Source organism: Schistocerca piceifrons, chromosome 4 (assembly GCF_021461385.2).
Source record: "Schistocerca piceifrons isolate TAMUIC-IGC-003096 chromosome 4, iqSchPice1.1, whole genome shotgun sequence".
NCBI lineage: Eukaryota > Metazoa > Arthropoda > Insecta > Orthoptera > Acrididae > Schistocerca > Schistocerca piceifrons.
In genome coordinates this window covers 189519276-189539642 of record NC_060141.1, presented here as the reverse complement: position 1 = coordinate 189539642, position 20367 = coordinate 189519276, and the positions used below count along the sequence as shown (strand labels likewise).

At 38.1% G+C, this 20367-nt stretch overlaps 1 protein-coding gene across 3 annotated transcripts in view; it reads left to right on the top strand.

Moving 5' to 3' along the window:
• LOC124796460 overlaps positions 1 to 20367 on the top strand; it is a 63148-nt gene that overhangs the window by 14220 nt on the left and 28561 nt on the right. For 2 of the 3 annotated variants that reach the window (XR_007016769.1, XR_007016770.1), the window contains exon 2: positions 18299 to 18653. The exons of the other annotated variant lie outside the window; for it this stretch is intronic. The gene's annotated coding sequence lies outside the window, so the exon portion shown is untranslated. Of the gene's footprint in view, positions 1 to 18298; positions 18654 to 20367 lie in introns of those variants that run through there. 3 annotated transcript variants of the gene reach the window in all.

The window sequence follows — 20367 nt, the reverse complement described above, 5'->3', positions numbered from 1 at the left end:
TCTATACTTGATTTTAACAAATTTCTCTTCTTCGGAAACGCTTTCCTTGCCATTACCAGTCAACATTTTATATCCTCTCTACTTCGACTATCATCAGTCATTTTACTCCCTAAATAGCAAAACTCCTTTACTACTTTAAGTGTCTCATTTCCTAATCTAATTCCCTCAGCATCACCTGACTTAATTCGACTACATTCCATTATCCTCGTTTTGCTTTTGTTGATGTTCATCTTATACCCTCCTTTCAAGACACTGTCCATTCCGTTCAACTGCTCTTCCAAGTCCTTTGCTGTCTGTGACAAAATTACAATGTCATCGGTGAACCTCAAAGTTTTTATTTCTTCTCCATGGATTTTAATACCTACTCCGAACTTTTCTTTTGTATCCTTTACTGCTTCCTCAATATACAGAATGAATAGCGTCGGGGAGAGGCTACAACCCTGTCTCACTCCCTTCCCAACCACTGCTTCCCTTTCATGCCCCTCGACTCTTATAACTGCCATCTGGTTTCTGTACAAATTGTAAATAGCCTTTCGCTCCCTGTATTTTACCCCTGCCACCTTCTGAATTTGAAAGAGAGTATTCCAGTCAACATTGACAAAAGCTTTCTCTAAGTCTACAAATGCTAGAAACGTAGGTTTGCCTTTCCTTAATCTTTCTTCTAAAATAACTTGTAGGGTCAGTTTTCCCTCACGTGTTCCAACATTTCTACGGAATCCAAACCGATCTTCCCCGAGGTCGGCTCCTACCAGTTTTTCCATTCGTCTGTAAAGAATTCATGTTAGTATTTTGCAGCTGTGACTTATTAAACTGATAGTTTTGTTGCCTACTCCTGGGGCCTTGTTTCGACTTACGTCTTTCATTGCTCTGTCAAACTCTTCATGCAGTATCATATTGCCCATTTCATCTTCATCTACCTCCTCTTCCATTTCCATAATATTGTCCTCAAGAACATCGCCCCTGTATAGACCCGCTATATACTCCTTCCACCTTTCTGCTTTCCCTTCTTTGCTTAGAACTGGGTGTCCATCAGAGATCTAGATATTCATGCAAGTGGTCCTCTTTCCTCCAAAGGTCTCCTTAATTTTCCCGTAGGCAGTATATATCTTACCCCCCATGAGATAAGCCTCTACATCCTTACATATGTCCTCTAGCCATCCCTCTTAGCCATTTTGCACTTCCTGTTGATCTCATTTTTGAGACGTTTGTATTCCTTTTTGCCTGCTTCACTTACTACATTTTTGTATTTTCTCCTTTCATCAATTAAATTCAGTATCTCTTCTGTTACCCAAGGATTTCTACTAGCCCTCGTCTGTTTACCTACTTGATCCTCTGCTGCCTTCACTATTTCATTCCTCAAAGCTACCCATTCTTCTTCTACTGTATTTTTTTCCCCCATTCCTGCCAATTGTTCCCTTATGCTCTCCCTGAAACTCTGTTCAACCTCTGGTTCTTTCAGTTTATCGAGGTCCCATCTCCTTAAATTCCCACCTTTTTGCAGTTTTTTCATTTTTAATCTACAGGTCATAACCAATAGATTGTGGTCAGAGTCCACATCTGCCCCTGGAAATGTCTTACAATTTAAAATCTGGTTCCTAAATCTCTGTCTCACCATTCTATAATCTATCTGAAACCTTCTAGTATCTCCAGGGTTCTTCCATGTACACAGCCTTCTTTCATGATTCTTGAACCAAGTGTTAGCTATGATTAACTTCTACTCTGTGCAAAATTCTACCAGGCGGCTTCCTCTTTCATTTCTTAGCCCCAATCCATATTCACCTACTATGTTTCCTTCTCTTACTTTTCCTACTGTCGAATTCCAGTCACCCACGACTATTAAATTTTCGTCTCCCTTCACTACCTGATTAATTTCTTTTATCTCATCATACATTTCATCAATTTCTTCATCATCTGCAGAGCTAGTTGGCATATAAACTTGTACTACTGTAGTAGGCGTGGGCTTTGTGTCTATCATGGCCACAATAAGGTGTTCACTATGCTGTTTGTAGTAGCTTACCTGCGCTCCTATTTTTTATTTATTTATTATTAAACCTACTCCTGCATTACCCCTATTTGATTTTGTATTTATAACCCTGTATTCACCTGACCAAAAGTCTTGTTCCTCTTGCCACCGAACTTCACTAATTCCCACTATATCTAACTTTAACCTATCCATTTCTCTTTTTAAACTTTCTAACCTACCTGCCCAGTTAAGGGATCTGACATTCCACGCTCCGATCCGTAGAACGCCAGTTTTCTTTCTCCTGATAACGACGTCCTCTTGAGTGGTCCTTGCCAGGAGATCCGAATGGGGGACTATTTTACATCCGGAATATTTTACCCAAGAGGACACCGTCATCATTTAATCATACAGTAAAGCTGCATGCCCTCGGGAAAAATCACGGCTGTAGTTTCCCCTTGCTTTCAGCCGTTTGCAGAACAACAGCAAGGCCGCTTTGGTTAGTGTTACAGGGGCAGATCAGTCAATCATCCAGACTGTTGCTCCTATAACTACTGAAAAGGCTGCTGCCCCTCTTCAGGAACAACACGTTTGTCTGGCCTCTCATCAGTGGTCCTAATTAACATCCCTGTGGCACTCCATGTTGAACCTCAATTGTGTTAGTCAGATGACTTCCTGAACTCACCACTTGCTTACTTTTATCAAGGTATCATTTGACAAGCTTTAAACTTATGTCACATATTCCATAGTACTCAAATTTAGCGAGCAAAACAGAGTGGTCAACACAGTCAAAGACCTAGCTCAGTTCACATAACATTACCTGTATGTGAGCAAGGTCCTCAAATGCCACTAAAATGTCTTTCACTAAGAGTTCTATGGCTTATATAGTTGACTTCTCTTTTCTGTAACCAAACTGTGATTTAGTTCTAAGTACTCATACATCTGCTGATACATCATGCCTTCAAAGACTTTGGCTAGTACTGGAATAAGAGAAATTGGCCTGTACTTTGCTGGATCAGATTTGCTACCCTCCTGTAAGACTGGAGTCACTTTGGATAGTTTGAGAGGATCAGGAAAAACCCCTCCTATGAAACACAAGTTTATAGAATATGTTAATGGTGCTGCAATGTAATGTATTATTTCTTTCATTGGATTGTTTGAAATACTAAAAATACCTGTACTATGTGATTTTTTCATTTATTTGACTATTTTAAGAACTTCATGTTGTCATACCTCTTTGAAGTGTTTCAGTGAATGTTTGGCCTGATTATGATGTTGGTTTGTGCCCTTAAGATAATCTATATATGTTACATTTGGTTTACTGATCAGCTTTTTGATTTAATCATTACAGCTTACAAAATATTTGTTGACTGTACCTGCTGGTATTGGGACTGTCTTATCAAAGTTTCTGATTTCACCTTTAGCTGTATTAATTACTAACCAGGCTGTTTTTCACTGATTTTTACTATTTCTTATGAGATTAGTGTTGTATCTCTGTTTAGTCAGTTGTAGCTCTTTCTTATACAGTATCTTAGTGGTTCTATCAAACACCTTCATTTTATTAGAATTATTTACTTTGGCCAGGTGCTTTAACAGCAAGAGCTTTTCTCCAAATCCTTGGTGTTCCAAAATTTACCCTTTTGTTGTTTTATTATATTTCTTTGGAACAAGATGAGTTTTTAACATAGGTATTAAGTAGTTGCAGAATTTTCATAAACTGTTTCAGCATTTGAATTGCTTCTTTGAAATAATTTTTCCCAGTCAATTATGCTCAGTTGGTGTGTTAGTTTTCTGAGACTGGTGTTTGTTAGTATTAAGGTATTAGATGTTGATAACTTTTATACAGCCTTGTCTCTATCCCCTTTTGTAAAATGTCTTAACTCTACTGTTAACATGGAGTTGTCTGAGAAATCAAATTCCTGTACACTGGTCGAATATTTACCACGAGCACAGCTGACAAAAGAATTATCTAAGGATGCTTTTAGTCATGTCAGTTCTGAATTCACCTGATGGAAGTTGTGCTGCTCTAGCATATTCAGTAACTTATTTACACTGTGTTTGTTACATGTTACATCAAAGCTTCAATTAATGTCTCCCCAATTATACTTACATATTGTTTCCTCTTTGTTATGTGGCAGTGTACACTGTCTAAATTATCTAAATAAGTTTTTTCATTGGAGTCAGGGGAATGGTAAATACATGCTGAGATAAGTTTCATTACATCACATTTGATTGTAGTAATTTCAAAGTGTTTCTCTACACATGCCCAACTAAGATATAGTGCTCTAAACTCTATTTCATTTGAAATGTAGACAACAGTATCACCATTAGGGTGCTGTGATCTGCAAAAACTGTTTCCATGTTTTTAACATTCTGGTACATAGTATTCTATTTGTCCTGGTTTAAGCTAATGTTCAGAAACACATAGGAAAGAATAGGTACTTACTTTTGTGGCAGTGACTCCTCCAGTATTTCAAGACCGTGAATGTTTAGAAATAAGATGTTACTGTCACTTATCTGTGAGTTAGCAGGCTGATTTGTCGCATTTTTATTTTCTTCCTGGCTTGAAACCATAAAAAATTGTCACTGAGTGACTCAGATGTGTTTTGCCTTTGGCTCCTCCTTAAGCTGTACTGTACTGCTGCTTCAGTTGTTGTTGGTTCTGTTACAGCTACTGTTGTTGTTGCTACTACTGTTGCCACTACTGCTTATGATGATGGTGGTGTTGCTGTTTCACTTATTTCTGATGTTTGCTCTTCCGCAACTACTGTGCTGTTCTCTGAGCTGTTTGCATAGGGGCGTTCACTTGCATTAGCAAAATCTCACATTTGTCTTAGAGGGTCATAGCATCACTGGCAGCAGATTTCCCGTTTCAGTATCCAGGTAACACAGAGTTCTTGTCCATGAAAGGTATGACTCCTATATCATCATACTACTCATTTGAGATTCTGTTTACTACACTTAAAGTTTTTTTTACTATAATACGTTTTTTCCAAGCTTATTTAGATGAAAACCGTGTGTCGTGTGGAATCTTTTTCCCAAATTGCTTATGTTCACAAATGGTTCATCAACAGATGTCAGAAGCATGAGGACATGCTACAGTCTTACAGCTGATGATCATATGCCTTATGGTTCTCAACGCCTTAAAGGGATTAGGTCTACTGTATTACAAAATCCAAAACTTAATATACTGTATCTTATTCACAATCAGAGTAAATTTTTTTATCTGTATGACTATACATATAATAATGCGTGATGTAATTGTACTATATAGTGAGTGAATCGGCATGTCTGAGGAACTTGCTACCGTCGACGTAAACTTGCAGTTGAGTAGTAGGTGCTAGCTCTGCACGCGGTGAACCGTGCATGTTGATGAAATGCATATGTCTTTGGCCCATAAGTCAATTACGTCACGCAAGTGGTGCATGCGCAAAAGCTCCTTAAAAGATTGCGGCTAGAGTAAAAGTTAAGCAATGTCCTTCCAGTAAAATGTAAATTTTGGCTTAAAAAAGAAATCATGTGAACATTGTAAGGACGAAATCACGAAACTGAATGAACGCATAACGAGCTTACAGTTCATAATTGGCAGTTTGTAAACGGATATTTAGAAAATACGACAAGAAAATAGTGAGTTGAACACGCTAAAACTTGCGCGAGATAGCTTGTCCGTTACGGAAAAGTGGTCAGATGTAAAGTGCAATAACAGGAAGACCAAAGTGCAAATTCGGAAAATCTGCGAAAGTTACGCAAGCTTTGTGGACGAAAACTCATTTCAAGTACTTTTAACCTCCGATTGTGAAAATGCAACTTACAGTTCGCATGAACGATGGGAAAAGCAAAAAGGTACTGTGAACAAGGTAAGAGAAGAAAATTTATTGACGCAAACAAGCGTGAATGAGGTCAATGTTAATGTGCCGACCAAAAATCGTGCCGAAGTGTTTAGTAAAACAATACAAAACGATTCGCACATTATGAACTTCAATAACAGCAAACTGTTCATGTTTTCAGACAGCCATGCTCGTGGACTTGCGGGTAAACTAAAAGAAACAACTAAAACATATTCGTGTGGTATAGTGAAACCGGGAGCCCCACTTCGTGAAGTTAAAAAAAATGACTGCATCCGCAGAGGCAAAAAATCTGCACGATAAAGACTTTGTTGTCTTCTGGGAGGTGCAAACGACATCTACAAAAATGAAACAGCGAGTGCAACACGAGTGCTTAAACAGTGTCTGAGAAACCTTTCCCACTAATGTAATAATGGTCAATATTCTGCATCGCTATGATCTTGTAAGATGGTCATGTGTTAACAGGAAAATAAAAATTGCCAATAATCAGCTTGCAAAAATCTGCTGACATTTTAAAAGCGTGAAATGTGTTGATGTAAGCAGTATTGGACGTAGATTCCACACGAAACACAGACTTCACCTGAATGGCTTTGGGAAAGAATATCTGGCAAACCTGATAACCAAGGTAATAAAAAAGACCACCAAAATAAATTCAAAACCAAAAACGATAGTTGCATCGCCATCACCTGACTTCATAACGAAAACACTTCAAAAAAAAAAAAAGTAAAAGCATTAGAACCATCATCAGTGCCAGCAAAGCATGTAAAAAAAAGACGAAATGTTAACAGAAAGAACAGTGGACAGCGATTCCAATGACAAAAGAACTACAGTTCCTCATCATCCAAATAATATTAAAGAGGAAAACAAGAAAAATGAGAGGACTCCTAGTTCACAAGAAAACAAAGCAGTAGTGGCAGAACCAACATTTGAAGTGTCAGAAAGCATCACCATCAACAACAACAAGTAGAAGTCTGTTGGGCAGAAGAAATACTGAGCCTCCTTCTCATATCAACGATTTTTTATGTGTGGGCCTGAAGAAAAAGAAGGGACAACAGTAGGTTGTGTCAAGTGTCTCTTCCCTCCTGTCTCAAGACAGACTCCAGTGGATTCTGTCAGGTAGCAACAGCACTAATAGAATGAAAAAGCAAGAGGAAGGCACCTCTTTCATTTATCAAACTATAAGGGGCCTCTTAAACAAAACAGATCAACTTATTATTAACATTAATGAAAAGGACGGTATAAATAATGCTCAGATTTTGTGTTTAACTGAGCACCATGTTAATGATAAATGTGCCTTGCCATGGAGTAGCGATTTATGTTAAGGATAGTGTAGCATTCATAGCTATAGATATTAAGAAATATTGTGTGGAACAGCAATTTGAGGTGTGTGCAACAGAAATAATAAGTAAATTCTACACAATAATAGTGTTGGCTGCCTACAGGGCTCCTTCAGGTGATATAAAAACTTTTCTACATTTAATGGACATATTCTCATTCTTTATGATGTTAATCTGTTCAAAAAACAATTTCCTCAATGGAAATTCATAAGAGTAATGAATGAAGAGGCAAAAGAAACTTTCAGCCATAGGTTGCAGCAAATGGATTGGTCTTTGGTATATAGCCATCATACTGTTGATACTAAATTTAACTGTTTTAAGAATGAATTCTGTGCTCTTTTTGAAGAAATATTTCCCAAGAAATGGGTCAGAAACAGTGCTTCAAATTATGATAGGCAGCCTTGGATTACAAAAAGTATAAAACAGTTATGTAAAACCAAAAGGGAAACTTATGCTGCAATCAGATTATGTAAAGATGTAGAAAAATGAGAACACTATAGATTATACTGTAAAATTTTAAAGAAACTAATACAGAAATCAAAAGCCCTTTATTATGAGAAGAAAATAGATAATTCTAATAATAAAATGAAAACAATTTGGAGCATTGTAAAAAAGAAACAGGAAGAGATACAACAAACAAAGAAGATGTAAATAAAATCAGATATGAAGGTACCCTAGTAGATAACCTCAAAAGTGTGGCTGAGATTTTTAATCAACACTTCCTGTCAGTAACTCAACAGATTGGTTGCAAGCCCAATTCAGAAATGCACCTTAATCTTGTTACTGTAGAAGAAATTCACAAAATCATGTCTCTAAAAAGTAAGAATTCTGCATCGGTTGATAATATATCTAGTAATTTATTGAAATATTCTTATGTGTGGATAAGGTACATGCTCTGTCATATTTTCAATGCTTCCCTTCAGAAAGGTGTTGTTCCCAGTAGACCTAAGTATGCCATTGTGAAGCCCCTGTACAAAAAGGGTAATAAAGATGAACTAACTAACTATCGACCTATCACTTTGCTGAGAGCTTCCTCCAAAATTCTAGAAAAGCTAATACATGTAAGAATTACTGATAATGTCATGAATAATGGAGTTCTCAGCCCAATTTGGCTTTCAAAAGGGCTGTTCAATAGAAGACGCAGTCTATGCACTTGCAAATGAAGTCCTAAAAACCCTTAATGAAAAAAAAATATGCTAGCACTTCGTGTCTTCTGTTATTTATCCAAAGTGTTTGACTGTAATTATCACCAGATTCTCTTGCAAAAAGCAAAATTAGTAGGAATAAGTGGTGTTGCAGGCAATTGGCTACAGTTGTACTTCCACGACAGAAAACAAAAAGTTGTCTTGAATAGCTCAGGTGGAGTATGTGACGTTTCCTCACATTCTGAATGGAGTTACATTACATGTGGAGTGCCTCAGTGCTCAATTCTTGGGCCACTGTTATTCTTGATTTTTATAAATGATCTACCATCATGTACAAGCCTGCCGTGTAAATTTACATTATTTGCTGATGATACCACAATTTTTATGAGCAGTAGAACAGATAGTATTCTTGAGGAACTCATTAGTCACGCACTCTCAGATGTGGTTAATTGGTTCAAGGTGAATGGTCTCTCACTAAATTCCAGTAAGACCAGCTGTATTCAGTTCTGTACAAAAACAGGAACAGTGAGAGGGATAAGTGTGACATGTGTTTATCAGCCAACAGAAAGAATGGAAACAACAAAATTTCTTGGAGAACATATTGACAAGAAAATGGACTGGTCTTCACATATTCTAGATCTCTGTAAGAGACTTAGCTCTGCTACATATGCTATACGGATTGTCACTACATGTGTTGAATCTAACACTGCAAAAGTGGCATACTATGGCTGTTTTCACTCACTCATTGAATATGGCATTATTTGTTGAGGCAACCAGCCATTAGCAAGGAAAGTGTTCATTGCAGAGAAGTGAGCTTTAAGAATTATACGTGGATTGCACCCAAGAGACTCATGTAGAAATAGCTTTCGAAAACTTAAAATGTACACAACCACATGCCAATATATTTTTCTCTCGTGTTTTGTTTGTAAAAATATAGAGATATTCCAACCAAATGGTAATTATCATGAGCATAACACACAGAGGAAAAATGACGTACACAGTGAGCTTAGAAATTTGAGCTTGGCACAAAAGGGTGTCCACTACAATGGAACAAAACTCTTCAATGCTCTTCCTCCTGAAATAAAGACAGAGATTCATAACAAGAGTAAGTTTAGGAAAGCACTAAAAATATTTCTGCTAGAAAAAGCTTTTTACAGTCTAGATGAATTTTTAACTAAATAAATTGCAAAATTTTAATATTATATAATAAAAGTTGACATAATGCCACTAAGAATGTTATTTAACTTGAGCTCTGTATCTATGTGTGCTCTGTATCTGTTTTCTGTAGTGCTTTAATGATTCTAAGAAAATACGTATTTTTTTTCTGTATTGCTGCTCAAAGAACTGTATATATTTTTATATAATTATGTATTCAAATGTTTGTATGTGCTATAAGATTATCATGTTGTATTTGTAAAAAACTGACTCGTTCCATGTCCTCGTGTACCCAACACAGTTGGACCTATGGAACACGAAATCAAATTAAATCAAATCACATGCACAAGTGAAAGTGTGCTCGCGACCCTGATGTCATTGCCATGTTTCACCGAGTCTAGAAGAGCAATGTAGCATAGTGCGGTACATTTAGTGCTCTGTATTTGAGATTACCGCATTTATGTTACGTTTAACAGCATTCAAAGAAAAATAACCAAGAAATTCGTTAGGTGTCAAAAGTTATGGTGTTCACATGCTCACTGCAGCCGCCACTCTCTGTAACGTAAATACATTGTAAAAAAGAATGTCTGGTAGACTGCTGTGAACATCATCAAAATTTGTGTAAGTGACAGTGATGTAAAACATGGAATCAGTTATACAAAGTGTGTTGCAGTTGTTATGCAACAGTTTTACTACTATGATATATAGGTGCCTTATTGTTAGCTACAACGGGCAAAAGATGCGCTTTGTTAGTGTCGCACATTTTAGCGATTTTGACAGAGATAAACACACGCAGCAGTGTGTTTCTATGCTGTTTTAAAATTTTTGGGAACACTAGGTATATCCTTGTTCAAAACAGTCGTTTTCTGATTTCGTTGTACAATAGCGTTAGAAACAGGTCATTTTTGAGAATTTTCGGACGCTTAGAAAACTATACTTTCGTAAGTTTCCAGTACGAGTGTTTTAGATATGTAATTAATTTTGTAGCAAATCAGCGTTTGTTGTTCACAGTTAGTTCCAAAGACTACATCATTGCTAAATTTTATTATATATCAACAAAAATAGATGGGCATTTTCGAGAATTTTCGGAAGCTAACATTATCCTTTGCATAATCTACGAGTAATTTGCAGTAAATCAGCGTTTGTGATTTAGTTACTGTAGCAGATATTCTAACTAACATACTGTGTTACATATAATTTTCCCTTTATTTACATTAATCGTAAATTACTCTGTTTTCGTGTTTGCTAACAACTATAATTAACGTCAAAAAGTTTTTGGAAACTAGTAATGTTTACCACAGATTTTTATGTTGCCTTTATACAAATCTTGTTTTGACTGTTTGCTTCGATTCTTTTAGGGGATTAGCAACTTCTTAGCTCAACAGATTAAAAGATAATCAGCGGGCTTAATTTAAAGTTATTTGTTCACTGCCCTGTAATACGTTGCTCCACCCAAAATTCAGCCCCACTGTGAATACTGTTCTCAAACAAGAGTTGCGTTGGTTGACGTTTGTAAGCAGTTGGAAATCGTCCTGACTGCTGTAAAACGATTGGCAACTGCTGCAAATCGGTGAGCTGGGAGAGCTCCCTAGAGTCATGTACCTGTGATCCAGTACCAGAAGTAGCACAAGTAAAATCCTCTTCTGTGGAATCTGTATCCCTTGCGGAAAGTACAGGATCTGTCATTACTCGTCCATCTAACTGCAAGTGACATGTTAGTAGTAGAGCTAGTCATCCTGTATAGGATGGATGGGGACCAGGGAAGAGTGTTGTAACAGTCCCCCTAATCAACAAGTCTGAGGTGCTGTCTTTCACTGAAAATGTTAGTGTGCCATTAATCACCTGTTGAGGGAAACCTGTTTTGTCTGGTGTCTTGAGGAGGTAAACGCAAAAGAGTAGGGTTTATTAGTCGTAAGCAGTTAAATTGTATGGTGAACGATGGTACCCCTTAGGAAAATGGCAGCAGGGGACAGGAAAGGTCATCAGATGCACTCAATGTGTAAGCCTGGGGGCCCATTCACCTTGTGGGCTGCAGATTCCTCAACTTGCGCCATAGGGTGGTGGGGTTTCGGGTTCTGCTGGATAGGTCAGGAGTCCACTACACACAGCCTCGGGCAACTACAGAAAGGGCAACAGCCTCAAAGAGCGCAGGGCAAAGTCAGTACATGCGGGGACCAAACAGCAATTGGTGTTGTAATTGTAAACTGTCGAAGCTGCATTGGTAAAATACCGGAACTTCAAGTGCTGATAGAAAGCACCGAAGCTGAAATCGTTATACGTATGGAAAGCTGGCTGAAGCATGAGATAAATTCTGCCGAAATTTTTACAAAGGCACAGATGGTGTATGGAAAGGATCGATTGCATACAATCAGTGGTGGCGTGTTTGTCGCTGTTAGTGGTAGTTTATCCTGTAGTGAAATAGATGTTGATTATTATGGGTGGAGGTTATACCCAACAACCGAGGTAGGTTAATAATTGGCTCCTTTTACCGACCTCCCAACTCAGCAGCATTAGTGGCAGAACAACTGAGAGAAAATCTGGAATACATTTCACATAAATTTCCTCAGCATGTTAGAGTCTTAGGTGGAGATTTCAATTTACCAGATATAGACTGGGACACTCAGATGTTTAGGACGGGTGGTAGGGACAGAGCATCGAGTGACATTATACTGAGTGCACTATCTGAAAATTACCTCGAGCAATTAAATAGAGAACCGACACATGGAGATAAGATCTTGGACCTACTGAAAACAAACAGAATCGAACTTTTCGACTCTGTAAGCACAGAACAGGGAATCAGTGATCATGAGGCTGTTGCAGCCACCCTGAATATGGAAGTAAATAGGAATATAAGAAAAGGGAGGAAGGTTTATCTGTTTAGCAAGAGTAGTAGGAGGAAGATTTCAGACTACCTAACAGATCAAAACAAAATTTCTGTTCCAACACTAACAATGTCGAGTGTTTATGAAAAAAGTTCAAGGCAATCATAAAATGCTTTTAGACAGGTACATGCCAAGTAAAACTGTGAGGGATGGGAAAAACCCACCGTGGTTCAACAACGAAGTTAGGAAACTACTGCGAAAGCAAAGAGAGGTTCACTGCAAATTTAAATGCAGCCAGAACCTCTCAGACTAACAGAAGGTAAACGATGTCAAAGTTAGCATAAGGAGGGCTATGCGTGAAGCGTTCAGTGAATTTGAAAGTAAAATTCTATGTACCGATTTGACAGAAAATCCTAGGAAGTTCTGGTCTTACGTTAAATCAGTAAGTGTTTCAAACCAGCATATCCAGACACTCTGGGATGATAATGGCATTGAAACAGAGGATAACATGCATAAAGGTGAAATACTAAACACCTTTTTTCCAAGGCTGTTTCACAGAGGAAGACCGCACTGCAGTTCCTTCTCTAAATCCTCGCATGAACGAAAAAAATGGCTGACATCGAAATAACGTGTCCAAGGAATAGAAAAGCAACTGAAATCATTCAACAGAGGAAAATGCACTGGACCTGATGGGATACCAATTTGATTCTACACAGAGTATGGGAAAGAACTTGCCCCGTTCTAACAGCTGTGTACTGCAAGTCTCTAGAGGAACGGAAGGTTCCGCATGATTGAAAAAGAGCACAGGTAGTTCCAGTGTCCAAGAAGGGTAGTAGAGCAGATGTGCAAAACTGCGGGCCTATATCTCTGACATCGATCTGTTGTAGAATTTTAGAACATGTTTTTTGCTCATGTATCATGTCATTTCTGGAAACCCAGAATCTACTCTGTAGGAATCAACATGGATTCTGGAAACAGCGATCGTGTGAGACCCCCGTCACGTTATTTGTTCATGAGACCCAGAAAATATTAGATACAGGCTCCCAGGTAGATGCCATATTCCTTGACTTTTGGAAGGCGTTCGATACAGTTCTGCACTGTCACCTGATAAACAAAGCCTACAGAATATCAGACCAGCTGTGTGGCTGGATTGAAGAGTTTTTAGCAAACAGAACACAGCACGTTGTTCTCAATGGAGAGACGTCTACAGACGTTAAAGTAACCTCTGGCGTGCCACAGGGGAGTGTTATGGGACCATTGCTTTTCACAATATATATATTAATGACGTAGTAGATAGTGTCGTAAGTTCCATGCGGCTTTTTGCAGATTATGATGTAGTATATGGAGAAGTTGCAGCATTAGAAAATTGCAGCGAAATGCAGGAAGATCTGCAGTGGATAGGCACTTGGTGCAGGGAGTGGCAACTGACCCTTAACATAGACAAATGTAATGTATTGCGAATACATAGAAAGAAGGATCCTTTATTGTATGATTATATGATAGCGGAACAAACACTGGTAGCAGTTACTTCTGTAAAATATCTGGGAGTATACGTACGGAACGATTTGAAGTGGAATGATCATATAAAATTAATTGTTGGTAAGGCGGGTGCCAGGTTGAGATTCATTGGGAGAGTCCTTAGAAAATGTAGTCCATCAACGAAGGAGGTGGCTTACAAAACACTCGTTCGGCCTATACTTGAGTATTGCTCATCAGAGTGGGATCCACACCAGGTCGGGTTGACAGAGGAGATAGAGAAGATCCAAAGAAGAGTGGTGCATTTCTTCACAGGGATATTTGGTAAGCGTGATAGCATTACGGAGATGTTTAGCAAACTCAAGTGGCAGACTCTGCAAGAGAGGCACTCTGCATCGCGGTGTAGCTTGCTGTCCAGGTTTCGAGAGGGTGCGTTTCTGGATGAGGTATCAAATATATTGCTTCCCCCTACTTATACCTCCTGAGGAGATCACAAATGTAAAGTTAGAGAGATTCGAACATGCACGGAGGCTTTTCAGCAGTCGTTCTTCCCGTGAACCATACGCGACTGGAACAGGAATGGGAGGTAATGACAATAGCACGTAAAGTGCCCTCCGCCACACACCGTTGGGTGGCTTGCGGAGCATAGATGTAGATGTAGATGTAGATTTAGATTTAGAAGAGGCTATCCAATCAGTCAATGAGGGATCAGGCTGCAATCAAATGAAGGTTGTGGCACATGATGGAACAAATGATGCCTGTCATCTGGCCCCCTAGGTCATACTTGCATCATTCCAGTGACTGGCAGAGAAGGTTGAGAAGATTAGCTTTGTGCACAGAGTTTCAGTGAAGCTCATGATTTGTAGTTATCTAAAAACGATTATTGTTTTTGCTGATTTTAATATAGACACCAGAAAAAGTGACAAATTTGCTTTTAAGATGAAGGAGCAGATGTCCACACTTGGCTGTATTTTAATGTTGTAGAAATGACTAGGGTAGCTGCATCGTCTGCATCTTACATAGATAACATTGCTAATAGCTTAAATTACATATTAACAGAAAAAATGTATAGTAAACCTAGGGACCTCAGACCACAGTGATCTATTAGTGCACCTTGTGTTAGCCCAAAGCACACAAATAGGAAAGTCAGGAATTTCAGGCAAGAAAATATATAAATTTTGTTTTAAAATCAGCCTTATCTCGTGGCAGTTTACTTCTTAGTCCTCAGTAAATGAAAATTTCAATAACGTTCCTGATGTCTTGTTGATGGTGTTCAGTAAATGCTTTCCTTTTATAGCTACACAAACTGAAACTCCTAAGAAGGGATCATGGATAACAAGGGGTATTCAGATTTCGAGCATGAGGAGCAAAGAACTTCATATGGAGCCAAAAGTCAATCCAGACCCAGAATTCTTAAATTATCTAAGGCAATATAAGAAATCATTGATAAAGGAGTCAGGCAAGCCAAAAAATTGGTGAATAATAATTACATTTAAAATGCTAAAAATAAGTCTAAGGTAATATGGCCCATTGTAAAGAATGAAATAGGTAAAAAAATAGACAGACAACCAAAACTTGAACTAGTACTTGCAGCTGAGATTGTTTTAGACCCTACAGAGTTTTAACAGTCACTTCACAAATCCATGTAAAACTGATGAACTTTCACCTCCAATTTGTATCCTGCTTCCACTTTATGTAATTCCACTGATTTCAAATTCATCTGTATATACTATTCAGAAGAAGCTGATGTCATAAAGTCCTTGAGGAATTTAAATTCTATAGGTTGGGGTAAAATTCCCGCAAAAATATAAAGGTAGTCACTCACAGTATTGCATATCCTCTGTCCCTTATACTCAATCAGTCTTTTGAGGACAGATGCTTTTCAAATAGAGTGAAGTATGCTGAAATACAACCCATTTATAAAAAAGGCAGAGTGATGAAGGGGGTAATTGTCAACCAATCTCATTGTTATAAATATTTTCCAAAATCTTTGAGTAGCATGTAACAAGATAGTTGACTATAATAATCTGCCTAATATTATCCAGAACAATCAGCATGGTTTCCAAAGAGCTAACTGCACTGTACAAGCCATCAACATACTTATTACAAAAATTAATAGTAGTTTAGATAATAAAATGAATGTATGCAGTAGACCACAAGCTACTACTTTGTAAGCTACAAGCATGTGGTTTTAGTGAAAATTCACTACTTGTGTTGGATGTCATCTTACCTACTAAACAGGAAACAAATAGTAGCAACAGAAGAACATGGTAAGAGATTCTTCCCAAGTTGGAAGAAAGACAGACCAAAGTGTGCCACAAGGATCTAGCCTGGCGCCAATACTGTCCTTATGTTATCTAAATGACATGCTGACTAACATAAATTCAGAGACGATTCTTTAGCATGTGACTCCACAGTGGTGGTCTGTTGCAAGAAAAGTGAAAATTTAATTAGCCATCTTCAGCGGACCCCTGCTGAAATCAAGAAATGGGTGAGAAATAATGGTCTGAAACGAAATCTAACACAGACACAAATCATTCACTTTACTGCAAAACAAGCTGTATAGGATATACTTGAAATATCATATGAGAACAATCATCTTGCCTCCACAAACTGTACCTAATTTTGAGGTATAATGCTAAACAAGAATTTATCATGGTCAGACCATATAGATGCCACGTGTTGCTGTCTAAATAGCCTGATACTTGCAATGAATGTCATAAGTAGTATAATAGAAACACCAATCAAACAAGTTGTATATCAAGCATATTTAGTGTCTGTTATTAGGTATGTACCCTGAAGCGCCAAAGAAACTGGTATAGGAATGCATATGCAAATACAGAGATATGTAAACAGGTAGAATAAAGTGCTGCAGTCAGCAACACCTATGTAAGTCAAGTGTCTAATGCAGTTGTTAGATCGGTTACTGCTGCTACAATGACAGGTTATCAAGATTTAAGTGATTTTGAATGTGGTGTTATAGTTGGTGCATGAGTGATGGGACACGGTAGCTCCGAGGTAGCGATGAAGTTTGAATTTTCCATTATGACCATTTCATGAGTGTACTGCGAATATCAGGAATCTGGTAAAATATCAAATCTCTGACACCACCGCAGCTAGATAAAGATCCTGCAAGAATGGGACCAATGGCAACCGAAGAGAATCGTTAAACATGACAGAAGTGCAACCCTTCGACAAATTGCTGCAGATTTCAATGCCGGGCCATCATCAAATGTCAGCTTGTGAACTATTCAACAAAACATTGTCGATATGGGATTTCAAATCAGAAGGCCCACTCGTGAATTCATAATGACTGCACAACACAAAGCCTTACACCATGCCTGGGCCTGTCAGCACTGACATTAGACCGTTGATGACCAGAAATATGTTGCTTGGTCCGACGAGTCTTGTTTCAAATTATATTGAGCAAATGGACGTGTATGGGTATGGAGACAACCTCACGAATCCATGGACCCTGCTTGTCAGCAGGGGACTATTCAAGCTGGTGGAGGCTTTGTAATAGTGTGGGGCATGTGCAGTTGGAGTGATATGGGACCCCTGATATATTTAGATATGACTCTGACAGGTGACATGTATGTGTGCATCGTGTCCATTGACCTGCATCCATTCATGTCCATTGTGCGTTCCAACAGACTTGGGCTATCCCCGCAGAACAATGCGACACCCCAAACGTCCAGAATTGCTACACAGCAGCTCCAGGAACACTATTATGAGCTTAAACACTTCCTCTGGCCACCAAACTCTCCAGACATGGACATGATTGAGCGTATCTGGGTTGCCTTGCAGTGTGCTGTTCAGAAGAAATCTCCACCTCCTCATACTCTTATGAATTTATGGACTGTCCTGCAGGATTCATGGTCTCAGTTCCCTCAGCACTACTTCAGCCACTAATTGAGTCCATGCCACATCATGTTGCTGTACTTCTGCATGCTCGCGGGCCCCTATGTGATATTAGGCAGGTAACATTAGAGTCATGGCACACAGAAAAAAGACAGTCATGCAGACCTCTATTAGGCCCTAGATCGTATGACTGTTCCTGGCCTCTACATCCATAAGACAATTAAGTTTTGTAAACAAAACCCGCAACTTTTTGGGAATAGCCTGTTTAAGCATGATTATGAAACAAGAAAGAAATCACAGTGTAAGTTACCAACCGAAAGGCTGTAACTGCTGGAGAAGACGCCTCATTATATGGGTATGAGACTGGGAAATAATATCTGTGAAAAATTTCAAAATTTGAACCAGAAGAATTTGGTCTTCATTTAAAAAAATTTCTCTTAAGTAAATATTATAACAGTGTAGAAGAATTTATGACTGATTATGACAAATAACTATGCCTGATATTTAATGTTATTCTATTTCATGCTAAAAAAGTACTTTAAGTAAATATTTTATCTTAATTTTACTTCATTTTCAACATGATTATATCAAACTTACAACTAGATAATAGCTTTAAACTGATGACTTGGCTATGTCTCAATAATGTGATTGTATATGAGATGCTATGTGCCAATAAAATTTCTATTCTGTTCTGCAGCATGGTCCCCAGAACTGATCTTGGTCCTTTGGTCCTGAGTTGAGTGGAAGGATTGAATCAGAGACTTCAAAGGTTCTATGACAAGCTAGGCTGCAACTTCCTGGACTTTTGCCATAAGGTTGAGAACTGTAGGATCCACCTAAATGGGTCAAATGTGCACTACATGTTAGAGGCACTCAGGTGTCTGACAGTATGGGTTGCACACAAGGGCTTGTAGATTAGGAGACTCTCCAGCCAATCCAGATAACAATAGCTGTTGGAAGCCCAAAGGCATCATTTTAAGATCAAAAGAAATGTCTTCCATGGGTGAAAGTATTAAAATCCTAAAGCATTCACAGCAAAGTGTGTGATGACACTTGGCTGTTTTCTTTATTTCTCGTTTGTTGTCCTTGGTGTCAACGTGGTGTGTCATTACACTGGCTGAAAAATGGGTTGTGGAAGTGCGACTACTGTCTACTGTAAATGATGTAGCCGACAGATGCACATTTGCGTCCCACAGTCCTTTGATTTCACTGTTCACCTCAACCCCCCCCCCCCCCCCTGCCCCCCACCGAATAATACACAGTTATATGGCCAGTGCACTGTCGTTTAACTTTCAATAAGCCTCATTAATAGGTTGCAGGCGAACATCCGCGTAATGCTACAGTAGTTTTCTGTTGAACCTCCACGACTAGCAAAAGTCTAACCACAAAGTTCACAGTTCTTGAAGAATAGAAAGGTACATATGGAACAGACACATCATTGTTTTAACACATGGCCTAATTGTGTAATGCTTATTTCACAGTTAATATGAAACATTGTTGTTGTTCTAACCAACACAGGTTTCTTGTCTGAAACTTGGCCGCGGACTGACTGTCTTGTGACCAAAAATCGGGCCCTTATATATCATCACAATAATAGGTACTGAAAGTACACATTATTTGAAGTTAAATTTACAGAAATTACAATTAAAACATAACTCATTAAATTAACTGAATACATCAAAAACTTCCTTCTTTTTAAGTTTCTCCTACTGCAAGAGTTAAGCCAAATTATTTGTTTAAATGATGAAAATAACATGTATACTTTTGACAAAACTGTTAATTACATTGGAATTAATGAAGGGTTGGCTTTGGTAACATGTTTTCAAATAGAGCAAAATAGATACTTTAAGATTACTAATATTTCGTCTTCCAATTGTTTATAATTAGTATAGAATTTATATTTGTTTATAAATCAAAAGCATAATTTAAGTTACGAAACAATTATTGATTTCACCCTATAACGAAAGATACTAACTAGGAATAGTCAAAATAAATTAGAAAATCAATTACATCCATAAAACTAAGCACAAAATTAAATCTGGTGTTATACTCTTTAAAACTAACAGCCAACCTTTTCTCTTTTATGAAAATGCAGATTAAATTCACGTATGTTAATGGTAATTAATTAAAAGTGAAAATTGAATTTAAGGAGGCAGTTGGCTAAACAAGAGGGGAATTAAAATTATCCCAGCTTGCTTTATCACAAGTGCCAGAGTTTAATGCATTCCTGAAAAACATTGAAACTCACATAATATTAGTTACAGAAATCTGGTTGCACCTGAAATTGGTAGCAGTGAGATTTTTTGGGAAAAATCTGAGTGTATATTGAAAGGATAGGCAAACGGGAGAGGGTGTATTTGTTGCAGTAGACAAGAAACTTAAGTTCACCAAGCTAGCAATTGAAGCTGCATGTGAGACTGATTGGGCTAAACTCAGTGTCAGGGTGGGGTGTAAAATGATAATTGGATGCTTCTGGTGTCCACTAGACTTATCTCCTGATGTAATCAAAAACTTCAGAGAACTCTCAGTGCGCTTGTATGCAATCTCCCCAGTCTGCAATCATTGGTGGACACTTTAATTGTCCAACAGTTAATTGGGAAAATTACTGTTTTGTTAATGGTGGTATGATGCAACTTCCTGTGAAACATTACTAAATGCCATCTCTGAAAACTACCTAGAACACACAATTAGGAACCCCAGTCAATGAAAATATGTTGTATCTTATGGCAGCCAATCTGACCTATTTGAGGATATACACATTGAAAT